The 21,549-nt window shown below is 36.5% G+C and overlaps 1 long non-coding RNA gene across 11 annotated transcripts in view; it reads right to left on the bottom strand.

Annotated features, from left to right (window-relative positions):
* Positions 1-21,549, bottom strand: part of LOC118549718 (uncharacterized) — a 289,756-nt gene that overhangs the window by 73,431 nt on the left and 194,776 nt on the right. For 9 of the 11 annotated variants that reach the window (XR_013445054.1, XR_013445061.1, XR_013445065.1 and 6 more), the window contains 6 exons: positions 20,475-20,561; positions 9,031-9,136; positions 7,240-7,315; positions 6,594-6,671; positions 4,851-5,012; positions 4,390-4,652 (listed from right to left, as the gene is read on the bottom strand). This is a non-coding gene — a long non-coding RNA (uncharacterized LOC118549718). The remainder of the gene's footprint in view (positions 1-4,389; positions 4,653-4,850; positions 5,013-6,593; positions 6,672-7,239; positions 7,316-9,030; positions 9,137-20,474; positions 20,562-21,549) is intronic. The other 2 variants (XR_013445057.1, XR_013445063.1) reach the window with 2 other exon arrangements.

Raw genomic sequence — 21,549 nt, 5'->3', positions numbered from 1 at the left:
TTCAATGTTCATCATGGTAAGTGTAGTCTGAGAAATCTTTTTAAAGATTTAGCTATTTGAGAGAGAGAGAGCTGGGGGAGGGGCAGAGGGCAAGAGAGAATCCCAGGCAGACTCCCTGCTGAGCACAGACCCTGATGCAGAGCTCCATCCCACCACCCTGAGATCATGACCTGATCCGAAACCATCTGATGCTCAAGGGACTGAGGAATCCAGGTGCCCCTAGTCTGAGAATTTAAGGGTGGCTTCCTAAATTAGTTTTGCTTCTCTTCTAAAACAGCTAGAATCAACTAGATTATATATGAGAAAAAATTTTATTGATTTGAGTTCGTCTTCTTTGTCTTATTAAACAATTTATTGAAGATTGTAACAAGCAGGGGAATTTCAAACAGTAAGGATTCTGAATAATCTACAAACTTTGAATTGAATTATTTGAATCTTTGAGTTAGTCATTCAGTCATAATTGATTTTGTTAATAATTATATAGTCAGTAAAAAAATGTATCTAAATATCATAAAGCAATCTGAAGCATGCTAGTCATTTAATGTCAAGTGAAACAAGTATTAAAAATGTATCATTATAGATATATAAAATAAGCCTAAAGACACAAAAAATACTTTAAAAAATTTACTGAAATGTTAGCAAAAGTTAGGTTCTAGTGCTATGGTTTTGTTTAGTATTCACGTATGGGTTTTTAAAGGAAAGATTGGTTTTATTTTTTTCATTTTATTTTTAAGTAATCTCTACACCCAACATGGGGCTTGAACTCACAACCCCAAAATCAAGAGTTGTATGCTCTACTGACTGAGCCAGCCAGGCATCCCAGAAAGCTTGGCTTTAAAACACAAACAAAGCTCAAATGAAATCTCCCATCAGGTAACTTGCTTCCAGTTGGATAACTTAGACGCTCCTTCTCCATGGCTCCTGATGCTATGCATGTGTCACTTATTTTATTCCACAAGCTAAACTAAGAAGGAATTTTGAACACATATTAGGGCTATTCCCATGCTCTTTCTCCTTTAGGAAACAAGGCACATGTTGAATTATTTTTTTAACCCATCCACACCAATTTCATGAGCTTTTTTGGAATATACTTTGTGAAGTTTCATAAATAAGTAGCCAACTAATGAGATTTTTCTAATGCTTAATGAATCAAACAAGAAAATACCACTCATATGTAATAAAGTATAACTTAACAAAGTTTGCCTTTTTCTTTTCTGCAGCCAGAAATGCATGCTAAAATATTTATCTTTTTAAAGAGCAGCATTTAAGTATCCAAAAAATCACCAAATAATCTCTGCACAAGTGAAAATAAGTTGCAAGTACGCATGTGAGAGAAATTCATCTTCTAGACAAAAAGCCCACCATCACCACTGAAATAACATGATAAATATATGATAAACAGCAATGACAGATGCAGGCACTCTAAAATAATACAAAATGAGGATTTCAGGGACACATAATTTAATTTGCATCCCAGGGGTATATTTTCATCTTCTTATCAAAGAATTTACATTCATAACCTGTCACACACAATTACAATAAAGAGAGGTTTGTGATGTGTTTGTGTTTCTTTCTTTTTTTTTTTTTTTTAACAAGAAAGCATACAATGATAACTTTGGAGTGCTGACTATAGTAAGCAAATAATTTGAAATGTTTCCCCTGTCATGCTAGCAAAGTAAATAATCCAATTTGCAAATTCCAGAGGTTTTGGGGATTACAGTGGTGCTAATGTTTTAGACCATAGGTCCCTGTTGGCTCATACCTTTTCAAATCAGTATTTTCATAGTCACTACCCCTACTTCTCCCTTCCCACATAAATATTTGCACACATTGAAACAATGAGATTCCTGGCATACCCATAGGCCTTCATAATCTCTCTCTTTTGTTCTGCTTCTGTTCTCCAGCAGAATGAGAGAAAGGGATTTTTTTTTCCTTCCATCTTCATTTTAGTATAGCTTTTTAAAACTGAATGTTATTTACATTTCCTTTGAAATTGCTTTTTCAATTCATCACATTGCTGTGTGATTTCCTTTTAAGTTTGCATGCAGCTAAACATGGTTTACAAATTTTCTGTGGGCAGAGTGGATGCAATATTGTCCAAACTTGATCCTGCATCTTTAATTATAACTCATGTATTGACTTATTTAATTAAACCCTCCCAAGTAGATCACATTGTTCATAATCCTCTAGAGCTGCACTGTCCAATATGGTAGCCACTAGCCATGTGTAGCTATTTACATTTAAATTTAAAGTAATTGCAATTAAATATAATTTAAAATTTAGCTGCTCAGTCACACTCACTATACTTCAAAAGCTCAATCACCATATGTAGCTAGTGGCTATCATATTGGACAGCACAGATATTAGAGAACTTTTCCATCATCTCATAAAGTTTTATTAGACAATATTACTTTAAAGGAAGTCTCATAAATTGAGGAACTACAAATCTGGCCTTCTTGAAGTGTAATAAGTCAGAGGTTTTTGGTTCCTTACTTAATGTATTAAACGTAAAATATACCAGATAGAATGTGTTGATTAATATGTAAGTGGAAGATAAAACTGACACGTTAAAATTTATCCAATACACATTACACAAAAGGGAAAACAAAACATCCAAGCTATGGTGTACCTACATTCCCTGCTCCTGATTAAAACTCTGACTCTTGTAAGTAATCCTCGATACTACTGAGGCTCATTCAAGCCTAACTTCATTACACACCCACTATGAACAAGTTGATGAATCTGCACATTTTGTAGCATAGGAAAACAAAAAAATCAAGAAAACGTCCTCCATTCTAGTGGGGAAGATAGTCATGCACTTAAATAAATATAGTTCAAGCAGGGGCATAGTCAGACTTTGTAGGGTCTTAGAATTTACGCAATTTGGAAAACACTTTAAAAAGACAAGAACCACCACCCCCCCAATTGCAAATATATAAAATTATGATCATGTGAACACATTGCCAAGGCCACTCCCAGAATTTTGGAAGAAGCTTGTGCAAATAAGGGTTCCTGAAGTTTGAGCTTCGTTAATTTAATGTAAAGCCTCTTCTGAGTACGAAACAGAACATAACAAAGGGCTATGCACAGACAGTAGGACAGAGTAAGAGTAACTGAAAGTGATGTGGGAAACAAAGACAAAAGAAAAATTAAATTTCCTTACTACTTACAGCCCATTGACAAGTCCTTGAAACAGACAGAGTGACATTCCTCTAGGAACTCAGATGCCTCGATGCTAATACTTTGCTCAGGCCAAGAGGCAATCTTAGCCCGACTTCTAGGATTCTATGAGCCTACTTTAACATATAAACATTCCTGGGGCACCTGGGTGGCTCAGTCGTTAAGCGTCTGCCTTCGGCTCAGGTCATGATCCCAGGGTCCTGGGATCCAGTCCCACATAGGGCTCCCTGCTCCACAGGAAGCCTGCTTCTCCCTCTCCCACTCCCCCTGCTTGTGTTCCCTCTCTCGCTGTCTCTCTCTGTCAAATAAATAAATAAAATCTTAAAAAAAAAAAAAAATCTTTAAAAAAAAAAAAAAACATATAAACATTCCTTTGGAAACTTCTTTTATCTCTATCCCCCCCCCAAGATATATGTTAGCAATCATCCTCCAGTATATAACCCACCGATATACATCTGAAGGGTCTCATGACTGAATGTTTACTAAACAGTAATAAATGACCTCTTCCTAACAATAGCTGGCCTCCTCGGGATCCTAGAAACCTTGTTTTCAAAATACCTGGGGCTGTCCCTAACCCTTTCCCAACTTGGAAGTATATAATCACCCACTCCTCATGACCCAAGTGCAGCTCCTTCTGCCCACAGGTCCTGTCCCCATACTTTAATAAAACCACCTTTTTGCACCAAAGATGTCTCAAGAATTCTTTCTTGGCCATGGACTCCAAACCCCAATATCTTTCCTACATCAAAAGGACTGGAGATGGCATATTCACAGAAAAAGGACTGAAAAAAAAAATTAGTATTGTTAAAATGATAGCACTCTCAGCGTAAGAAATATGTGAGGGCAGGGGCGCCTGGGTGGCTCAGTTGGTTAAGCGACTGCCTTCAGCTCAGGTCATGATCCTGGAGTCCCAGGATCGAGTCCTGCATCGGGTTCCCTGCTCAGCGGGGGGTCTGCTTCTCTCTCTGACCCTCCTCTCTCTCATGCTCTCTCTCTCTCTCTCTCAACAGATAAATAAAAATCTTTAAAAAAAAAAAAAAAAGAAATATGTGAGGGCAGAAAGGGTTGGTTCCATATTTTACTTTGTAATTTCTCAAAACTTTTACATTCTCATATTTACATTGAAAATACATTTTTGTGTTTAAAAATAGAGTCTGCCCAATTTTTTTAACACACACACACATACATACACACAAAGAAAGATAATACCTGAAGTAGGCACTGAAGACTGGCTTGATAAGAAAAGATGGGTGAGTGTAAGTTCAGGAGGCTGTAACAAAATACTGCAGACTGAGGAGGCTTCAACAGCAGACATTTCTCACAGTTCTGAAGGCTTAGAAGTCTGAAGTTAGGATGCTACCATGGTGTGGTTCTAAAGAGGGTCCTCTTCCTGGCTTGCAGACAACTGCCTTCTTCTTGTATCATCCTCAAATGGTGGGGGAGGGAACAAGATTGGAGGAGAGATCTGGTATCTTATTTATAAGGACATTAATTCCATCATGAGGACTCTACCCTCATGACTTCTTCTAAACCTAATTACCTCCCCAACCCCCCATTTCCTAATATCATCACACTGGGGCTTCAATATAAATTACTGGGGGGACATTAAACATTCAGTCCACATCAGAGAAGGTCAGTCCTGAAGGAGAGGATAGAATTTGCAAGGATACGAAGTGAAAGATGAAGAGAATGTTGTAAGGTAGTGCTGTTTTCATGCCTCCCTCGTTCCAAATCACAAAATTTTCCACGTGGTATAATATAACCCTCATCCACAATCTCATCTTGACATCCTTAGGGGAAAGGAAGTGGTAAATGTCCAAAATATCCTGGAACTTAAAATATAGATAATTAAATCAGCTATATAAAATGGAAAACACAGGTCATCAGGTCATCAAACTAGAAACAAATTAAAGAAAAAAAAGATATACTATATATTTTTATACATATATTCTTCTTTAGTCCCTGTGTCAACCTGGGCCCCTTTTGGGTATTTGTATTCTTTTGGGGGGTGGTGGAGGGGACATGAGGTAAAGAAATACAATGAAAAATACTAGAAGTTCCAAAATTTAGCTAAATGGATATTTTGAGTAAAGGTATTATAAATCTTTTCTCTGGATATTTTTTGTTAAATTTTCAGGACTCTTTATGTATACCATGAGAGTTCCTTATTTTTCTTTGGATATCTTTGTTTTATAATTTGACTTGTTCCTAGAATTTAGAACTGAAATAGCTATTATAAACCAAAACTGTATTCCAGCTTCACAGGTTTTCTAGAGTTCCTGATGGAAAAGTCTAGCAAAAGATAGACCAGTATGTCTCTGTAACCATAGGAACTGCCTTCCTGAGTCTTGTAATTCAAGGTTTAACTCAACAACTTCAATTATTTTTTCTTGTGGAATACTGATAGTGCACAAACAGGATCAAGATTTCAACTATTAAAAGTCGTTCTACCAACATTTGTGAAGCACTTACTTTATGCAAGACACTCTCCTACAATAAGAATAGAAAATAATAAAACATAGCCCTGTTCTCCAAAAAGGAGGGAAAAAGACTAAATGGGCAATTATGGGATAGAGTGAGAAATTGTGTGATAGACGTTAGCCTCTGTTTTCCTACAACAAGGTGTACTAGTGAGCTCCACAGGTCAATGAAATAAGTAAACCCAGGAAAAGAAATATTAATGGTAAATTATAATTAATACAAGATGTTGACCACATTTTTTCTTGAGTATTAATTCTGGCAATCATAATTTTACATATTTATTGTAAATCCATATTTTTGTAAGAAATCATTCCTAGTTCATAAAATAGAATTGTCTTGACAAATTTCAATGTTCATTAAAGAACGTGCCGCTCCACCAAGACCATTAATATCTTGAATTGCTCCCACCAAAAATAGAATTGCCAAGTGCTTTTCATGACTGACAGGTTTTCCCCAAAATTTATATGGAACCCAAGTAGTATATGTTTTGGCTTTAGGCTCAGCCCCTTCCCCCTTTTTTTTTTAAAAGATTTTATTTATTTGAGAGAGAGAAAGCAAGAGAGAGAGAGCATAAGTGGGGAGGAGAGGCAGAGGGAGAGGAAGAAGCAGGCTCCCCATTGAGTGGGGAGCCCAACGCAGGACACCCAGCGTGGGGCTCAATCCCTGGACCCTGAGATCATGACCTGAGGTGAAGATAGACGCTTAACTGACTGAGTCATCCAGGTGATCCCCCTTCCACCTTTTCCATTAGAAGTCCAGTTTTACCAAATAAATTATAATTCTTGTCATTTTATTGAAAACATTTGTGGTAAAGGAGAAGCACCACATTACATGGATCATGGTATTTCACTAGGAAAAAAATATTTAAGTATGAATCTTCTCCCAAAATACTTGTCTTAATTACCAGTCACTGGTCTCCCTTTTCTTCTCACCTGCCATGTAGCAGAGCATAGCTCAACCTTACTCATCTCTTTTCTTCCTCCTTTTCCATTCAAAGTATCCCCTTCATCCTAAAATATAGGACACAGAACATAGGATGGTAACTTATCAACCTTAGAGAGAGCTTATTAAATATCTTTTCAAATATCATCTGCTAGGATGGTTACTTCTCCTTATACCATTACACAAAGATAAAGCCTAATTTAATTAAGCCCTCTAAATACATAAGTCTATATAGCCCTATAACTCTACATTATTAGAAGAAAGGAATAATAATAATAGCTAATGTTTAATGAATATTTACTACGTGCCAAGCACGGATCTAATAGTTTTATATATAAGTAATATCATTTAGTCCTCAAACTAATCTTATGATCTATATAGTATATCCACATTTAATGTTCACATGTAGTAAATCAGAAAGCTGAAGAATAGACGCTAAGGAACTTGCTGAGTTCACTCAACTAAAGTCATGAAGATGCAACTTTAACCAGAAGCTCGGGTTCCAAAGCACAAGGAATCACTTTATCATAGTGCTTCAGCCAGTAACTGAACCCTCAGATCTATTCTAATTTAGGAAGGGATACTAGAAGAAATTATATAGACTCACAAGGAAAATGTTTAATATATAGCACTTACGTGTAAGAAAAAGGACTTCAAAGGGTGGCTCTGAATCCTTGCATGGAGAAAGTAGATGTTGAACTAGATGAGCAGTCTGGTTAAATAAGAACCAGGGGAAAAAATTTCACAAGATTTCTTATAATCTATAATATTTGACATTAAAAGATATGTTCTTTTTCATTCTCTTTATGCCACTTAACTGATAAGTGCTAGCTTTCAATTAAGGCAAGGACAGTGCTTTTAAATTCTTTTCTGTGTTCCAAAATTTTAAACATAATTCTTCACAAATGAAAAAATCCATAAATATCAAAGTAAGAAAAGACAGATGACAAAAGTGGAGTTATGAGAAAAGAAAGTAAACATCAGCATAATTGGCATTTGTTCACCATTTTGTTTAAACCATCCCTCCCAAAAACCTTTATAATTTGTCTCAGTTTGGAGGAATATAATTTTTCAAGGTGCTTGCTTCTCCTACTTTGTCTTTTCTGGATGCTCACTTCTGTACAATTCACTAATCATAATTTTTCTACTATGATATGAGCTGGAAAAATAAAATGGGATGAAATTAAGACTAAATAATTTTACTACTTAAAGAGTTGATAGAAGGTTTACTGAGGACAAAGGGAAATGTAATTAGACAAAATCAGATTTTGAGAATTTTCCTGTGCATTGCAATTATACACAGTTTTTAAAAACACAATGCTTAAATATACATAGCTCTTTTTCATTTTAAAACATGAATCCACATACATTTCTGATTTATTCCTCAGGAGAGACTTAACAAAATGCTCTTCGCAGACATCAAGGAAAAACTGAATAAAAGGAGAGCAATTCGGCGGCAACCACAAAAATCATAAAAAGGTATATTTTCCCAAAATTAATCTAAATATTAAATGCTACTTCAGACAACTATTCTAAGTCGTGTTCTCTTTTAGCCTTTGCTTGATCAGATATTGCTGCATAGTCATAAGCTATCCAAAAGCAATTAGGAAAAGAGATTATTTATAATGAAATATAATCTATCTTTACCTCAAAAAATTTCCGTTATTACTTTATCTATGAACTCATGCAACACTATTTATCGAATAACTGTTTTGCACCAGCCATTATATTTAGATACTAGATATAGGTTGAGACTCTAGTGAACTATGAACTCATGACCCCTGGTTTATAAAACCAGGGCTGTAACCACTATCAGCAAAAGGAAGTGGTAAAGTTAATAATTATTCATTGTTTGAGCTTCTGGAAGAAAACTTTTATAAATCTGAGAAGTTATCTTTACACACTTCTTAATGTGTAATAATAACTTCAAGCATTATTATCGTTATTATTCTCTGTAATTATGTAATAATCATGATACCTCATTTCTAACTCTTCAGAGAGAGGAGGAAAAAAAATCCCGTGGGAAGATGATGAGAGAGATTAGACAAAATGGTCTTGATAAATTTTCTATTGTAATTTTAAACAAAGCCCTAGACACCATCTGACTAATTGCAGATATTTCTGGAAAGCTTGAAGGTCTCCAAATAATTAGACTGGGAAGAGGGAGGAAATCAGTCAGGAAGCTGATACCTCCCTGGACACCGCTACAGACTGGCAAGGGGCCGACAGGCGGGGCGGTGCTGGGAGTCAGTACAAGGCAACCCATCTCGGAGGCTAATCTGGTCTCCGATGCAATGGTGTGTCTGTCCAATTGGGGAAAACATTTTGGCCGTGAGAAGCTAAGCTTCACAGAGAGAAGAAAGAGGAAACTTGAAATCAAATTTAAAATGTATTTGTTATAAGCCGAGCAAACAACAGTGCACTAACCAAAATGCTCTGTCATTCTTCATCAGTAACTGTTACATTCAAATTCCTTTGCTAAAGAACAAAATGTGTCCAGAGGAATAGTAAATCTTTATTTGCTTCATTAAGTCTGCTGAAAACAAAACAAAACCAAAGTTGATAAAGGGATCCTACGAAGATAGGGCTATCATCATTATTCTCATCCAACAAAACATTCTGATACGGTAAAAAGAAAGTTGATAGAAATGTTTTTTAAGTGTAAGCGAGAGATAATGATAAATATCCACATTGGCAGGAGGCAGGATGTTTTAGCTACAAGATCTAAAGGGGAGAAAAAAGTTCTTCCTTCCCAACAGTCTTCATTTCTTTATTTAAAAGACTGAATTCTTGCATAGACCCATTTCTTCCTAATAAAAATATTGATGCTGGCTTTTATAACAGCCACAGCTGAGTGATACAGAATTCTGGCTTTTATACTCAATAGTTTCAATACATACTATTATAGCCTATATTCTAGAGTCTTTGCATATTTCAACATAGGTGTATTTGCTTCCAAGAACTGACATAACAAACTACCGCAACTCAGAAATTTATTCTCTCATAGTGCTGGAGGCTAGAAGTCCAAAATCAAAGTTCGACAGAGCCGCTCCCTTTGCGGACTCTGGGGGAAATTCTTTCCTTACCTCCTCCTAGCTTCAGGTGGTGGCTAAAAATCTTTGGCGCCCCGCGGCTGGCAGGTGTATCACTCCAATCTCTGCCTCTGTCGTCTCATGGCCTTCTCCCTTCCATGTGTGTCTGTGTGCCTCCAAATCTCCCTCTCTAATAAGTCATTGGATTTTGGCCCACCCTAACCCAGGATAACCTCATCTTAACTTGATTACATCTTCAGAGACCTTATTACCAAATAAGGACACATTCAAGGCACCTGGGCTTAGGATTTGAGCATATCTTTCAGGAGACCCAATTTAACCTTTAACAATATGTTAAATGCAACTCTGGATTCTCCGAACCTAGAAGGCAGGAAGAGATGAGGGAAATGGCTATTAGAGCAATAGCTACCTATTCAATTTAAAAAATGTAATCATGAGGTTACAAGGAAGGAAACATTTCTGTATGGTCATGCAGAACAAGAATAGACATGCAATGCTGTGAATGCTGACATCCTACATATAAGAAAGGTAAAGAGGAGTATATATATCCAGGTCAAGCAGCAAGGCCCCAGCAGATTATGAAATATTACACCTAGACTCTGGAAATAAGGGTAGGGGATAATACTGGGGAGCAGGAAAGAGGCCTGTTATGACCATCTCACAGAAAAGGAAACTGAGGAACAGAGAGGTTACATTAGCTGTCCTAGAAGCAAACAAGTGGCAGATTGGGATTCAAATTCTTTCAGTCTGGTTCTGGAGTTCTTATGTTCTTCAAAACTGTGTTTCTTCTTAAAGAGCTCGTTCAAAGGAAATTCTTCTAGTTCTACATTGCAATACAATATCAGCTATTCCTTGTAAGCTAATACACCCAAGTGCCTTTCCCTGAGCATCTAATCACCCAGGAAAACTTTGCATAAGTTATGGTCGCTGAAGTTCAATACTTCTGTTCCTGGATATTTCTCAACCTCTTCATACCAGGGACATAACTGATGAATACCTTCAGATCCTGTAACTATCTGGACACAATTCTACTCTAGATAAGCCAACTTATTTGTATTTCTTCCAAAGTCCCACAATCCACGGACCACTGTGCTTTGACCAAGCTATCCAATTCCCTTATAAGGATTCATCACTCTTTTTCTCCCAACCATGTTGACTAACTCCTGCTTAAATTCCTAGTTACATCTAAAGTGTTACTCCCACATAGATTCGTTTCCTGACCCCTTCCCCAACACACAAGACTGAGTGCAATTCTCCTCTCTTATGACTGTTTGGGACCAATAGCAGTGGGCATTCTTATCAACCAAACATTAATTCACACCTTCCTTCTTCTTAACAGAATCTGAAAATTAACCATCTTCACTCATAAATACAGGTACTCAGAGGAAACTAACCTACCTCCAGCATGAGGGATGAACTTGGCTTCCTTCAAGCCTTTGTTAAAATTTCAGGGTATCATCCAGCTATTCCCAAACACAAATTTCAGTAGTTTAGGACAACCACAGTTTGTTGTTGATCATGATTATGTGGGTTGGCTAGTCTAATCTTCTTGTCTGTGCCAGCTCAGCTGGAGCTGGATAGTCTAGAATGATCTCAGTTGGATGGCCTTCAGCCTCAGCTGGGACTTTAGCTAAAATGGTTTAGAAAGCTGAAAGCTCTAGCTCCACTTGGACTCTCATCCTCCAGCAGGCAAAACTAGGCTTTTACACTTGGTCGTAGAGGGTTCCCTAGCAACAAGAGAGGGCAAACACCAATGCATAAGCATTTTCAAGCCTTTGCTTTGTTTATAATTTTTAATGCCTGTTAGCCAAAACAAATCACATGACTAACCCTATATTTAAGACACAGGGAGAGAGAGTCTACTTCTTGGGCACCAAAGTTGCACTGCAAAGAGGTGAGTGTATAGGAATGAGAAGAACAACAACATACTTCATCAATAAGAACTACAGCGATCACTCTATTTAAAATTGTGGCTTAGCGCCATCCTGATCCCCTTTGATCTGCTCTACTTTTCCTTGTTTCCATAGTGTATGTCACATCCCAACACACCTTGATATTTACTTGTTAGGTCTATTGTTTATTGTTCTTTCTCCTATAAAATATATGTTCCTAAGATAGAAATCTTTGTTCACTAATTAGTCCACACAGGAGAGTTCCTGACACTTAACAGGGCTTAATAAATATTATCTGAATGAATGAGTGAAAGGACCATCAACAGTCTGAGGCCAATGGGAGTCTCATATTCAGCCAGAGAAAGTATCTCAAAGGGAATGCAGATAGAAAAATCCCCAGCAATGGGGAGAGTCTAGCTTGGAATGATTCCCCAAAGAATCCATTAAACTATTCTGAGAAACAAATTTCCATCTGAAAACATGTAAACAAACACACAAAACAAAATAACAGCAATCGTAACCTGAAAATCTGGCACCAATTCATGACAGCATTCGTCAAATTATAACTTCCCTGCCTCTTTAGAGTGAGAAGCATAAATCAGTGGAAAAGAGAAGAGGCCAACCAACTCCTCTCCAACTAAACCATTAGTCAATGGCTAACCTACAACAGAACTGAGCTGAGCTAAGGGAAGTAGCTGGAACTCAGATGAAGTATAAAGTTTCAATTATCGCACAAAATGAATGAGAACAGTAAATTGCTGACCAGAAAATTTTGATTGTCCATCAGAGATAGAGAAGTCACGGAACTATTCCGAAATTTTATCCAGGGGAAGGGAAAATACTTAAAAGAACAGTGTGTGGAGGGTGAAATAAAAGTGCTTTATGATTATATCACATAAGCCATACTTGTCAAACATAATGTTTACATTGCCTTTCCCTTAGTGAGAGATACAGTTGCAAAATGACTAACTTTTTTGTCATTGGAATCCCTTCTACATGGAGGAAAGGGATGCTTATCAGAGATAGGAAAGAAGAGAGCTAACATCTATTGAATATATTCAAGGGAATAGAAGCAATCCAAGAATTATTTCATAAAATCTTTCCCAAAAGCTATAAGCTAAGTATTATTATCATCATTTTATATGTGAGGAAATCGAAGCACAGAAAAACTAATGCGTAGTTCAGACAGGAAGTGGCAGAGCTTGGTTTAAAACTGGGTTTTTGCTGACCCTAAATGCCATACTCTTCTGTTATAAGCCACAGCCTTCCACACTGAAGCAGATTCAAATATAAATCCTCTACTCAATTAGTATATAATCTTGCAATATCATAAGACCCTGGAGAGTATCCATAAATCACTACCATACAAGGTCCTAAGTATTTTAGGAGAGGCACTGGGAAGTCAGAAGAGGAAGAAATTACTTCCAGCTGAGGATCAGGGAAAACTTCCCAGAGGAAATGGAATTTTAATTTCGCTTCATAATTATTGACAGAGTGAATGCTCTGGTTGGTTTTCCTTCCCTTCTTTCCTATCTTTGAGAATATTGAGTCATATTTACTTTTTTTTCAAGTGTTTAAATAATCAACTGAACTAAAAGTAACTTAGACCCTCTCTCTTCTTTTTTCCTTCCTAAATTTATCTTCTTTTCTTTCACCAAACAAAATCTAAGTGAAAAAAATAGAGGGTAGACTCCACCCACCACGTATATATATGACATATTCCTCTTAAAGCAGTTTTATTTCCCACTTGCTATTGAAATGATCTAAATATGAGTATAAGTACCTAAATCATTATAAATTTTATTAATTAATGTTTACATATGTTTTGACAATTATAATTATTATTTCTAGCATTTTCCTGATTCTAAATTTTTAAGTTGTTTATAATGTTAAATTGGCAATATTAATTATATCCTTTCAAACTAGAGGAAAGAGCAAACATGTAATAAACATCACTGTACATATCATAAACTATGATACTCCAAGTCCAAATGTCAAAAAGGTATAGTTAAAAATGAAAATTGAAGTGATTGAAAATTACAGAACACTTTATTTTGCCTAAAAATACATATTTAAAAACATAAATACAATAATCATATACTCTAACTTTATAAATTAATGTATAAAGATAATGGTGCAAATTTATGTCACATTATAAATGGCTCTTTGTATCTTGTATAGCTTTTCATTAACCATGAATTTCAGAGTCCACTATGGGAATAACAGGCCAAATCTGTTCTATGTGAATTGATCAACCATAGAATCCAAAATTCTGTTTAACCAAACCTAATTCTCCTGAAGAGACTAATACATCTGGGTCTTAAATTGAAATCAAACTTAGCAATGAGAATCAGATGAGTCCAACAATTTAACTTTGCCTAATTTGGACACAGTCACAAAATGTGATTTATGAATTACATAAATGAAGATTTACCTCTTCAACCAGATTAATAATTAAATACAAAGAAATAAAGAAAACATTTGTTACTATGTACCAGACCCTTTATATTATCATTTTATTAAAAGAGTGGGAGAGCTGGACTTTGAACACACATAGTCTTGGGGCACCTGGGTGGCTCAGTCAGTGAAGCGTCTGCCTTCAGCTCAGCACCCACAGGGTGCTGGGATCGAACCCCATGCTGTGCTTCCTGCTCAGTGGGGAGTCTACTTCTCCCTCTCCCTCCGGCCCTCCACTGCTTGTACACTCACACTCTCTGTCAAATAAATAAAAAAACCTTTAAAAAAAATGAATGCACATAGTCCATTCCCAGAGCCACTCACTTAGCCACTATACTATGGGCCTCATACTAGGGGAGAGCTAAACTTTTGTACCAATAAAAAATTATTGATTCCACAGTATTGCAAGACTTTGAAATTGCTATTTTACTATGTGTAACACAGTTTGAAATGTACAGAAAGTGACAGAGGAGTTTGAACCAAGGGTACTGTTTTACCTTGGATCTTTTTGAAAACTCTAATACATATTTAAGAGCACTTGAAAAAGAAAAAAAAAAAGCTCTTCTAATAGTTCAACTTTAAACATATTGCCTTAATCCATCTAGTAATGAAACCAGTCTTCCCCCCAATTTCCTTTTTCTTTTTTTTTTTTTTCACAATTAGCAATATAAGACTGAAATGCATGTGATGCCCAAGGTTTACAAAAACACATCACCCCACTGTACCAAACGGCTCCAACTTCAGCAAAGGCTGACCTTCAAGTCTTGTCAGTATCCCATTCATGGTTCACGGTGACTTCCTCTCTCCTTCTCTGCCACCACTTCTAGCGGTTCATCTTTTACCTAGTAGGGTATCCACAAAGAGCCCTTGGGTTGCACACGCCACAGGGACAGCTCAATAAAGTCGTCGTCCTGGTTGTGTACTGGTTGTAGAATGGCAAGCACTGTGCTGGAGTGGTAGTTGCTGTCACTTTCTGCTTGATTTAACTCATCAACACCCAGCGTTGGACACCTCTAGGAGACCCCAAATGCATTGCCATCATTGTCCCCCAAATGGACTTTTGTGGTAATTTCTCTTTGATGCAGACCCAGGAATAAAATTGCTGGGCCATAGTTTATATGTTATATAACTTGGCCAATAACTACCTAGAATAACTTCCCAGAATAGCTGCATCATTCCTGCCAAAAATGCATGAAAATTCTTACTGGCTATCATTATTCTGAGAGTGGTTGTCCCTAACTTAAGATCTATACTTAGGGATTTTCCCTTTATTTTTCCTTTATAAATTTCCTCAATTTAGCAATATTTGTATCTTGCAGCTTTCACACTATTTTTGTCTTCTCTCCCTGTCTCCCACCTCCAACACAGTGTTGAAGTTATTTAGAATTTATTTATCTCAATCTGCACTTTTAAAAAATAATCATAATATCCTCTGGTTTTTTGGCCACCATTCTTCATGTACCTCTTATAGCACCCTGGTGCTTTTAGATGTCGTCTTATTTCAGTACATCCTCCAAGAGCTTTTCAAAGTGGGTCTCCATATGGTAATTATTCTCAGGTCTGATAGGATATAAAGCCCTTGGTTCTACCATGTGATTATGGTGTTAAGAAGGCTGATATAAATCTAAATATTTTTTTCCTTGGTAGCTTCCATTCTCCTTGGAAGCATTTTCGATTTGCCTTTCTTTGATAGAATACATCTAGGTGATAATAATAGCTAATACTAAAATAGTGATTATGAACAAGGCACTATTCTAAAGGCTTTACATATATTAACTCATTTACTCCTCACTGTATTTTTTTAAGATAGTAAAATAGACATTTTACTATCCTCATCTTATTGATGGGTAAACTGAGGTACTGAAAGTTTCACTTTATGTAGTATTTCAAATAAAAGGTAAGTTGTCTTTTTTTAAACTCTGGGATATTAATATTCTTTGTTTCTTCAAATATATCTTTCCTTTGTCCCCCACCATGACCATCACCACCTTTCTTCTGAGATTATTATTAGCTGGGTATTAGCACTTCAATTTTTATTTATTTATTTCTATTCTCCAAATCTCTTAATTTATTGTTATATTTTCTTTTTTTTTTTTTTTCAGTTACCTTCTAAGAGTGTTCAATCTGATCTTCCAGCAAATGAATTATTTCTTCAGCTGAACCCTTTGGATTATTTATCCTATTTCTTCTGTTTTTTATTTCAACTATTATAATTTTCATGTTTACTGTGTCCACTTGGTTCTTTTTTATGATTTCTCCCACATTTAATTAACACCTTCCTTATTACTGAGTATTTCAGTTAAACTTATTTTAAATTCTTAGTCCATCTGTTCCAAGAATTCTGTTTCATATGCTATTAGTTTATCTCCTTTCTTTTATGGGTTGTTTTTGCCAATATCTACATTTTTTCTTTTCTGAGCTCATGATATTGTCTGATAATATGAATTAGGGAATGGCCTAAGTTATATTCCTCCTGATGAATCTAAACCAAAGGGAAAGAGTAAGAATAAGTGGGGACCTCAACGTACCAAAGAACCTCTCTCAGTCACTTCTGTCTGCCGCCACTCCACTTGACAAATCTTTTGAATCATTTTTCAAGATGGCACAGTCTCCTTAAAATAAAACCCACTAGTCCTCCTATTTTTTTATTTATTTTTGTTTATTATGTTATGTTAATCCCAATTAAAAGCACCTAGGGAACTTCTGGCAGCTGACATCTGTTCCATTAGCCCCTCTGCAGCAGAACTTTTGCAGACCCTAATATTATGCCCTTGGCACTGCTAGGTCCAGGCTGTTGCTGTACATTTCTGTGCAGATGATGAGGCAAAAATAGTCCCAAGTAATGTACAGAAGAACAAGACTCAAGAAAACTGAAAACCTCTAAACTTTCTTCCCACAGCTCAGGGGTTTCTCTTAGCTTTCACATCATTTCCAGATCCAGGCTTCTTTCTGCTTCTATAGTTTCTCCGGGAGTTTGGGGGAGAGAACAGCAGACTACACTAATTCACTCTCCTCAGGAACCAAATGCCACATTTCTGATTTTTCTGCCTCTTCTATTTGGGAATGGGAGAGAGGAAAGAAAAACTCAGTCAATCTCATTTAGATTTAGACAAATGGCTGATCAGGCTTATTTCCAAACAGCAAAGCCCTTTTTGTGTTTCAGCCATTCAGGTTTCCTACAATCTAATCAGCCAGAATCACCTTTCCAGCTACCACAAGATATGCTTCAATAACCTTCAAGCCCCTCTTTTTCTGGTCATGGAATCTTCCGGAGCCTAGACATTAATTAATATATACATAAAGTCCTTGAGTTAATATATATATAAAGTCCATGAAATTAAATCCAGAAATTCCCATTTTTCAAGTTATTTCGGGCCTTACTTTGGATCTGACATTTTCAACTGGTTCTTTAACTTCAAGCCTCCATAGCTTATTCAATACACTACACAGTGCTCTGATATTTTAAAAATTAAACAAACAAACAAACAAACAAAAAAACTCACAAAATCTTCCAAATGCTTTAGATTGCTTCTGATAAGCACAAAAGGAAATTCTCGCATTTTAAATTTGTTTTGGGAAACTGCAAAAGTCTCACCACAACCTTGGCTATTACAAGCTGAAGTTCAGGATAATCTAAATTCAGAATTTCTTCCTTCAAAACATTCTTACTGTTAATGAATTACGCAGGTAGTGTACCTTCTGTGCCTTTCTGTTCAAAAGGAGAAAAGCTGTTTTTTTTTTCATTTGGAGCAGAGTCTGTGATTACGGACCAACTAATTAACTTGTCTGATATGGAAGGGATGATGTAATTTTCACTTCTAGCTTTTCTCTTCCATATGGACAGGGTTGCCGCTCATAAACACTGCGACTGCTGTTGGGCAAAAGCTTGTTCTAAGAACTTGCTTTAAGCTCATTTCTATACCTACCATTAAGCTCCCTTAGCAACAGAGAAAATTTTTAAAAGCCAGCCAAACTAAGTTACCAAGTTAAATTTCCACATATTCTTATTTATGAAAGGCAGGATTTTCCTCTAGCGATTTTCTGAACTTCCTTCCAGCCTTAAATATTTTTTTATTATGTTAATCACCATACATTACATCATTAGTTTTTGATGTAGTAACCATGATTCATTGTTTGCGTATAACACCCAGTGCTCCATGCAGTACGTGCCCTCTTTAATACCCATCACCAGGCTAAGCCATCCCCCCACCCCCCTCCCCTCTAGAACCCTCAGTTTGTTTCTCAGAGTCCATAGTCTCTCATGGTTCGTCTCCCCCTCCGATTTTCCCCCTTCATTCTTCCCCTCCTGCTATCTTCTTCTTTTTTTTTTTTTTAACATATAATATATTATTTGTTTCAGAGGTACAGCCTTAAATATTTTAATAGACTATCACTGTTACTTAATAAAGTAAACCATGAGATGGGAAAGATACTGCAGCTGGTCATGACAAAACCATAGGAGAAAATAAGCCTTCAAAAAAATTCCAACTTCCTTAGGAGAATATGGGGGCGGGAGGTTCTTACTCTGCCATTTTAGTTAGAAGTTTATTTCTCTCTCGCAAAAGGACAATTCCTGTTGTTTTACTGATTAGATATTACTCTTTGTCAAAGTACAGAATCAAATGAAAACTAAAACTACTTAGCTACTTGGTTAAAAAAAAAAAAATAAACACCGTAGCAAAAAAACATTTAAACATTTTGCAAAGAAAAAGCCAGCAGCACGCTTCTCATTGATCCAAAAGAAATTTGTCTGAGCCAGATATGGATAGACACATATACTTCATCTAAAAAAAATATTGGCAATTACATTAATATTGATATAAATAATAAATTGCCTTCCAAAGAGGAAAGCATAGACTACAAAAAAGACTTCTGTGATATATAGCTCAAGAACTCAAAATTTAGATCCAGGACATAAGGGATGTTGGTTGATTTATAAAATGCCTTACTGCCTTGGGTTCGAGTGCCAGTAAGTATTTTAGATCATCAATACCATCATCCTTAATATATGCTTCTTAGAACATTTAAATAGCTGATGCAGTATTTCATTTATGACCATCCTGAGTAGGGTTTCTTTATGCAGTCTACAGACCCGGAGAGGGGAAGAAGACTGGTCAAATGATTAAATGCACCCTGGAAATTGGCAGTATTTCTGACCCTGCCTCAACCTGTAGTGTGACCTTGAGGATCTGCCATGAAATCTCAGGACCTAGAATGGACCTTAAAGATGTCTAATCTGGCCCCTGCAGGGGCATGTGCTCTCCTCTGGTAATAGTTCTAAGGCTTTGCTCATACCTTCTATATCACACTTGGCAGATAATAACCCACATTATTAAGTCTTATGATACGTCAAGCACTGTTCTGAATGCTTTGCGTGAATCAGGACATCCAATGCTCAACATAGGCCAATGAGGAAGGTACCATTTCTGTTCTCATTTTTCAAGATGAGGAGGTTGATTTCTAAATGTTTTAAGTTACTTTTCCAAATTTACACCGAAACTTAAAAGCCTGCACTTTAACATTTGAACTCTACGTTGGGTCATTTTGAACTCTATTTCTAACAATTAAACTCCTTGAGGACATAGACGTTGTTTACATTTGAAATATTTTTCATCACTTAACACACTTTGGGGTAGGCATACAAAAATACTGGTTAATGAATTCATTTTATGGAAGGTGAATGCACTTGATATTCTCTGCCCCACCAGATCTTTCTACCATTTTCCACTCTACTCTGGGCCCCTAGGAGGCTGACTTCCATAGCCTGTTCCACCCAGGCACCTTTCCGCTCTGGCTTCTGCTTAGGTCTGGCCAGTGGAGAGGGCAGTGGAGACTGAAAGGTGGGAGGAGAGAGATCCTATTTTCCCCAGCTCCATCACTTTGGCGCAGGAGATTGTCAGTGACTGTGTTGCTCAATAGAAAGCCACCGTGTCTGCCGGGCAGGGCAGCTAAGGCCCCAGTCACTGCTCTTTGCGGGTCTCAGTAGCTACTCCCTCCCCTGGCCCTTCAGATAATGCAGCCCCTCTTAGCCCAAAGGTGAATCTTCATCCTTTTTTGATTTCCCTTAACCTTTCCCACAACTTTACAATGAGGACCTTTGTTAAATTCCTTGTAATTACTCTGTTTGTGCATGCCATCTGTTTTCTGCCAGGCACATGACTGATAAATAAAAATAAAGCTTAGAAAAATGAAGCAATTTGCCAATGAATGCCATTTATATCTCTCTAAGCAGATAGTGACATTATTGAGTACTTCCTATATGATGGGCACTATTCTAAATGCTAACAGCCACTTGGCAATAGAGTTTAGGATGTTCTTTAAGAAATATATCCCATTCTTTGTTCATATATTGCTTGTTTTCATCATAATTGGTGTGAACTTTGGCAAGTCATTTAATTGTCTGTACCTCACCTGCTCATCTGTAGAAGAGAGATAATGATACCTACTTCACAGATTTGTTACCAAGTACCTGGCACATGGTGAGTACTCAGTCAATTCCTATTAGAATCTGGTGCTCTGAACTTGGAGTCACTGCCATTTTCCAAAGAATTTGAGCCTTTTGGAAACAAAAGAACAAATAAAACAGTATCATTCAATCTACTCTCAATTTCATTCAGACTTTCCAGTGCTAGACTGACTTGTCTACAGTGCATATTGCTTAGATGTTTTAAGGAATGCTAAGGCATTTTAATATAGACCCCCAAAATATGTAAATATAAATCTACTATCCATAGGACACATGTAACATAGTCTGAAGTCCAATATAGAAAACATTAAACTAAACTAAACTAACATTTAATATGTTAAAATGGTAACTTACCCTAAATGCTGTGGATAAAGAGAAATGAACCGTATTGACTGTACTGGCCAAAAATTATTGAATATTGGCAATTAAGTGGTCTTTGGAAATTATTAGGCCACCCTCTCTTATTCCAGTGATAAGAAAACTGAGGTTCAGAAAGGCAAAACCAGATATAAAGAGTTGCACCCAGGCCAGTGACTAGTTAGGTCTCAGAATCAGACCTCTTAACTCCTAAACAAATAGTGGCTCTTACCCTAAAAACGTTGATCTCTTCAAGTTCCTCATGTAAATATTAGTTTAATTGTTTTAAGTCCATTTCTTTTTATATCTTCTGCCATCCAAACATTCATATTTTCACCCAGGTAAACAGTTTCATAGAATAATATTTGGTGTTATAGTGAATGGGATTCCTGAGAGTATCTAAAATATAAGACAAGTGGGGTGCCTGAGTGGTTCAGTTAAGCGTCTGAATCTCTTAAGTGTCTGACTCTCAATCTCAGCTCAGGTCTTGATCTTAGGGGCCATGAGTTCAAGTCCCACAGTGGGTTCCATGCTGAGCATGGAACCTACTTAAATAAAATAAAATAAAATAAAATAAAATAAAATAAAATAAAATATAAGACAAGTACCCATGGCACAAAGAAATACAGAGAACTTCCATTTAAAAAAAATTAAATAGGAATTCTTATCCTTTGGGATTTCATAGGCCAGTATTTTTTTATTTTTTTTTAAAGATTTTATT

Source organism: Halichoerus grypus, chromosome 1 (genome assembly GCF_964656455.1).
Source record: "Halichoerus grypus chromosome 1, mHalGry1.hap1.1, whole genome shotgun sequence".
Taxonomy (NCBI): Eukaryota; Metazoa; Chordata; class Mammalia; order Carnivora; family Phocidae; genus Halichoerus; species Halichoerus grypus.
Note: the sequence above shows the minus strand (reverse complement) of the source record. Positions and strands in the feature narration are given on the sequence as shown.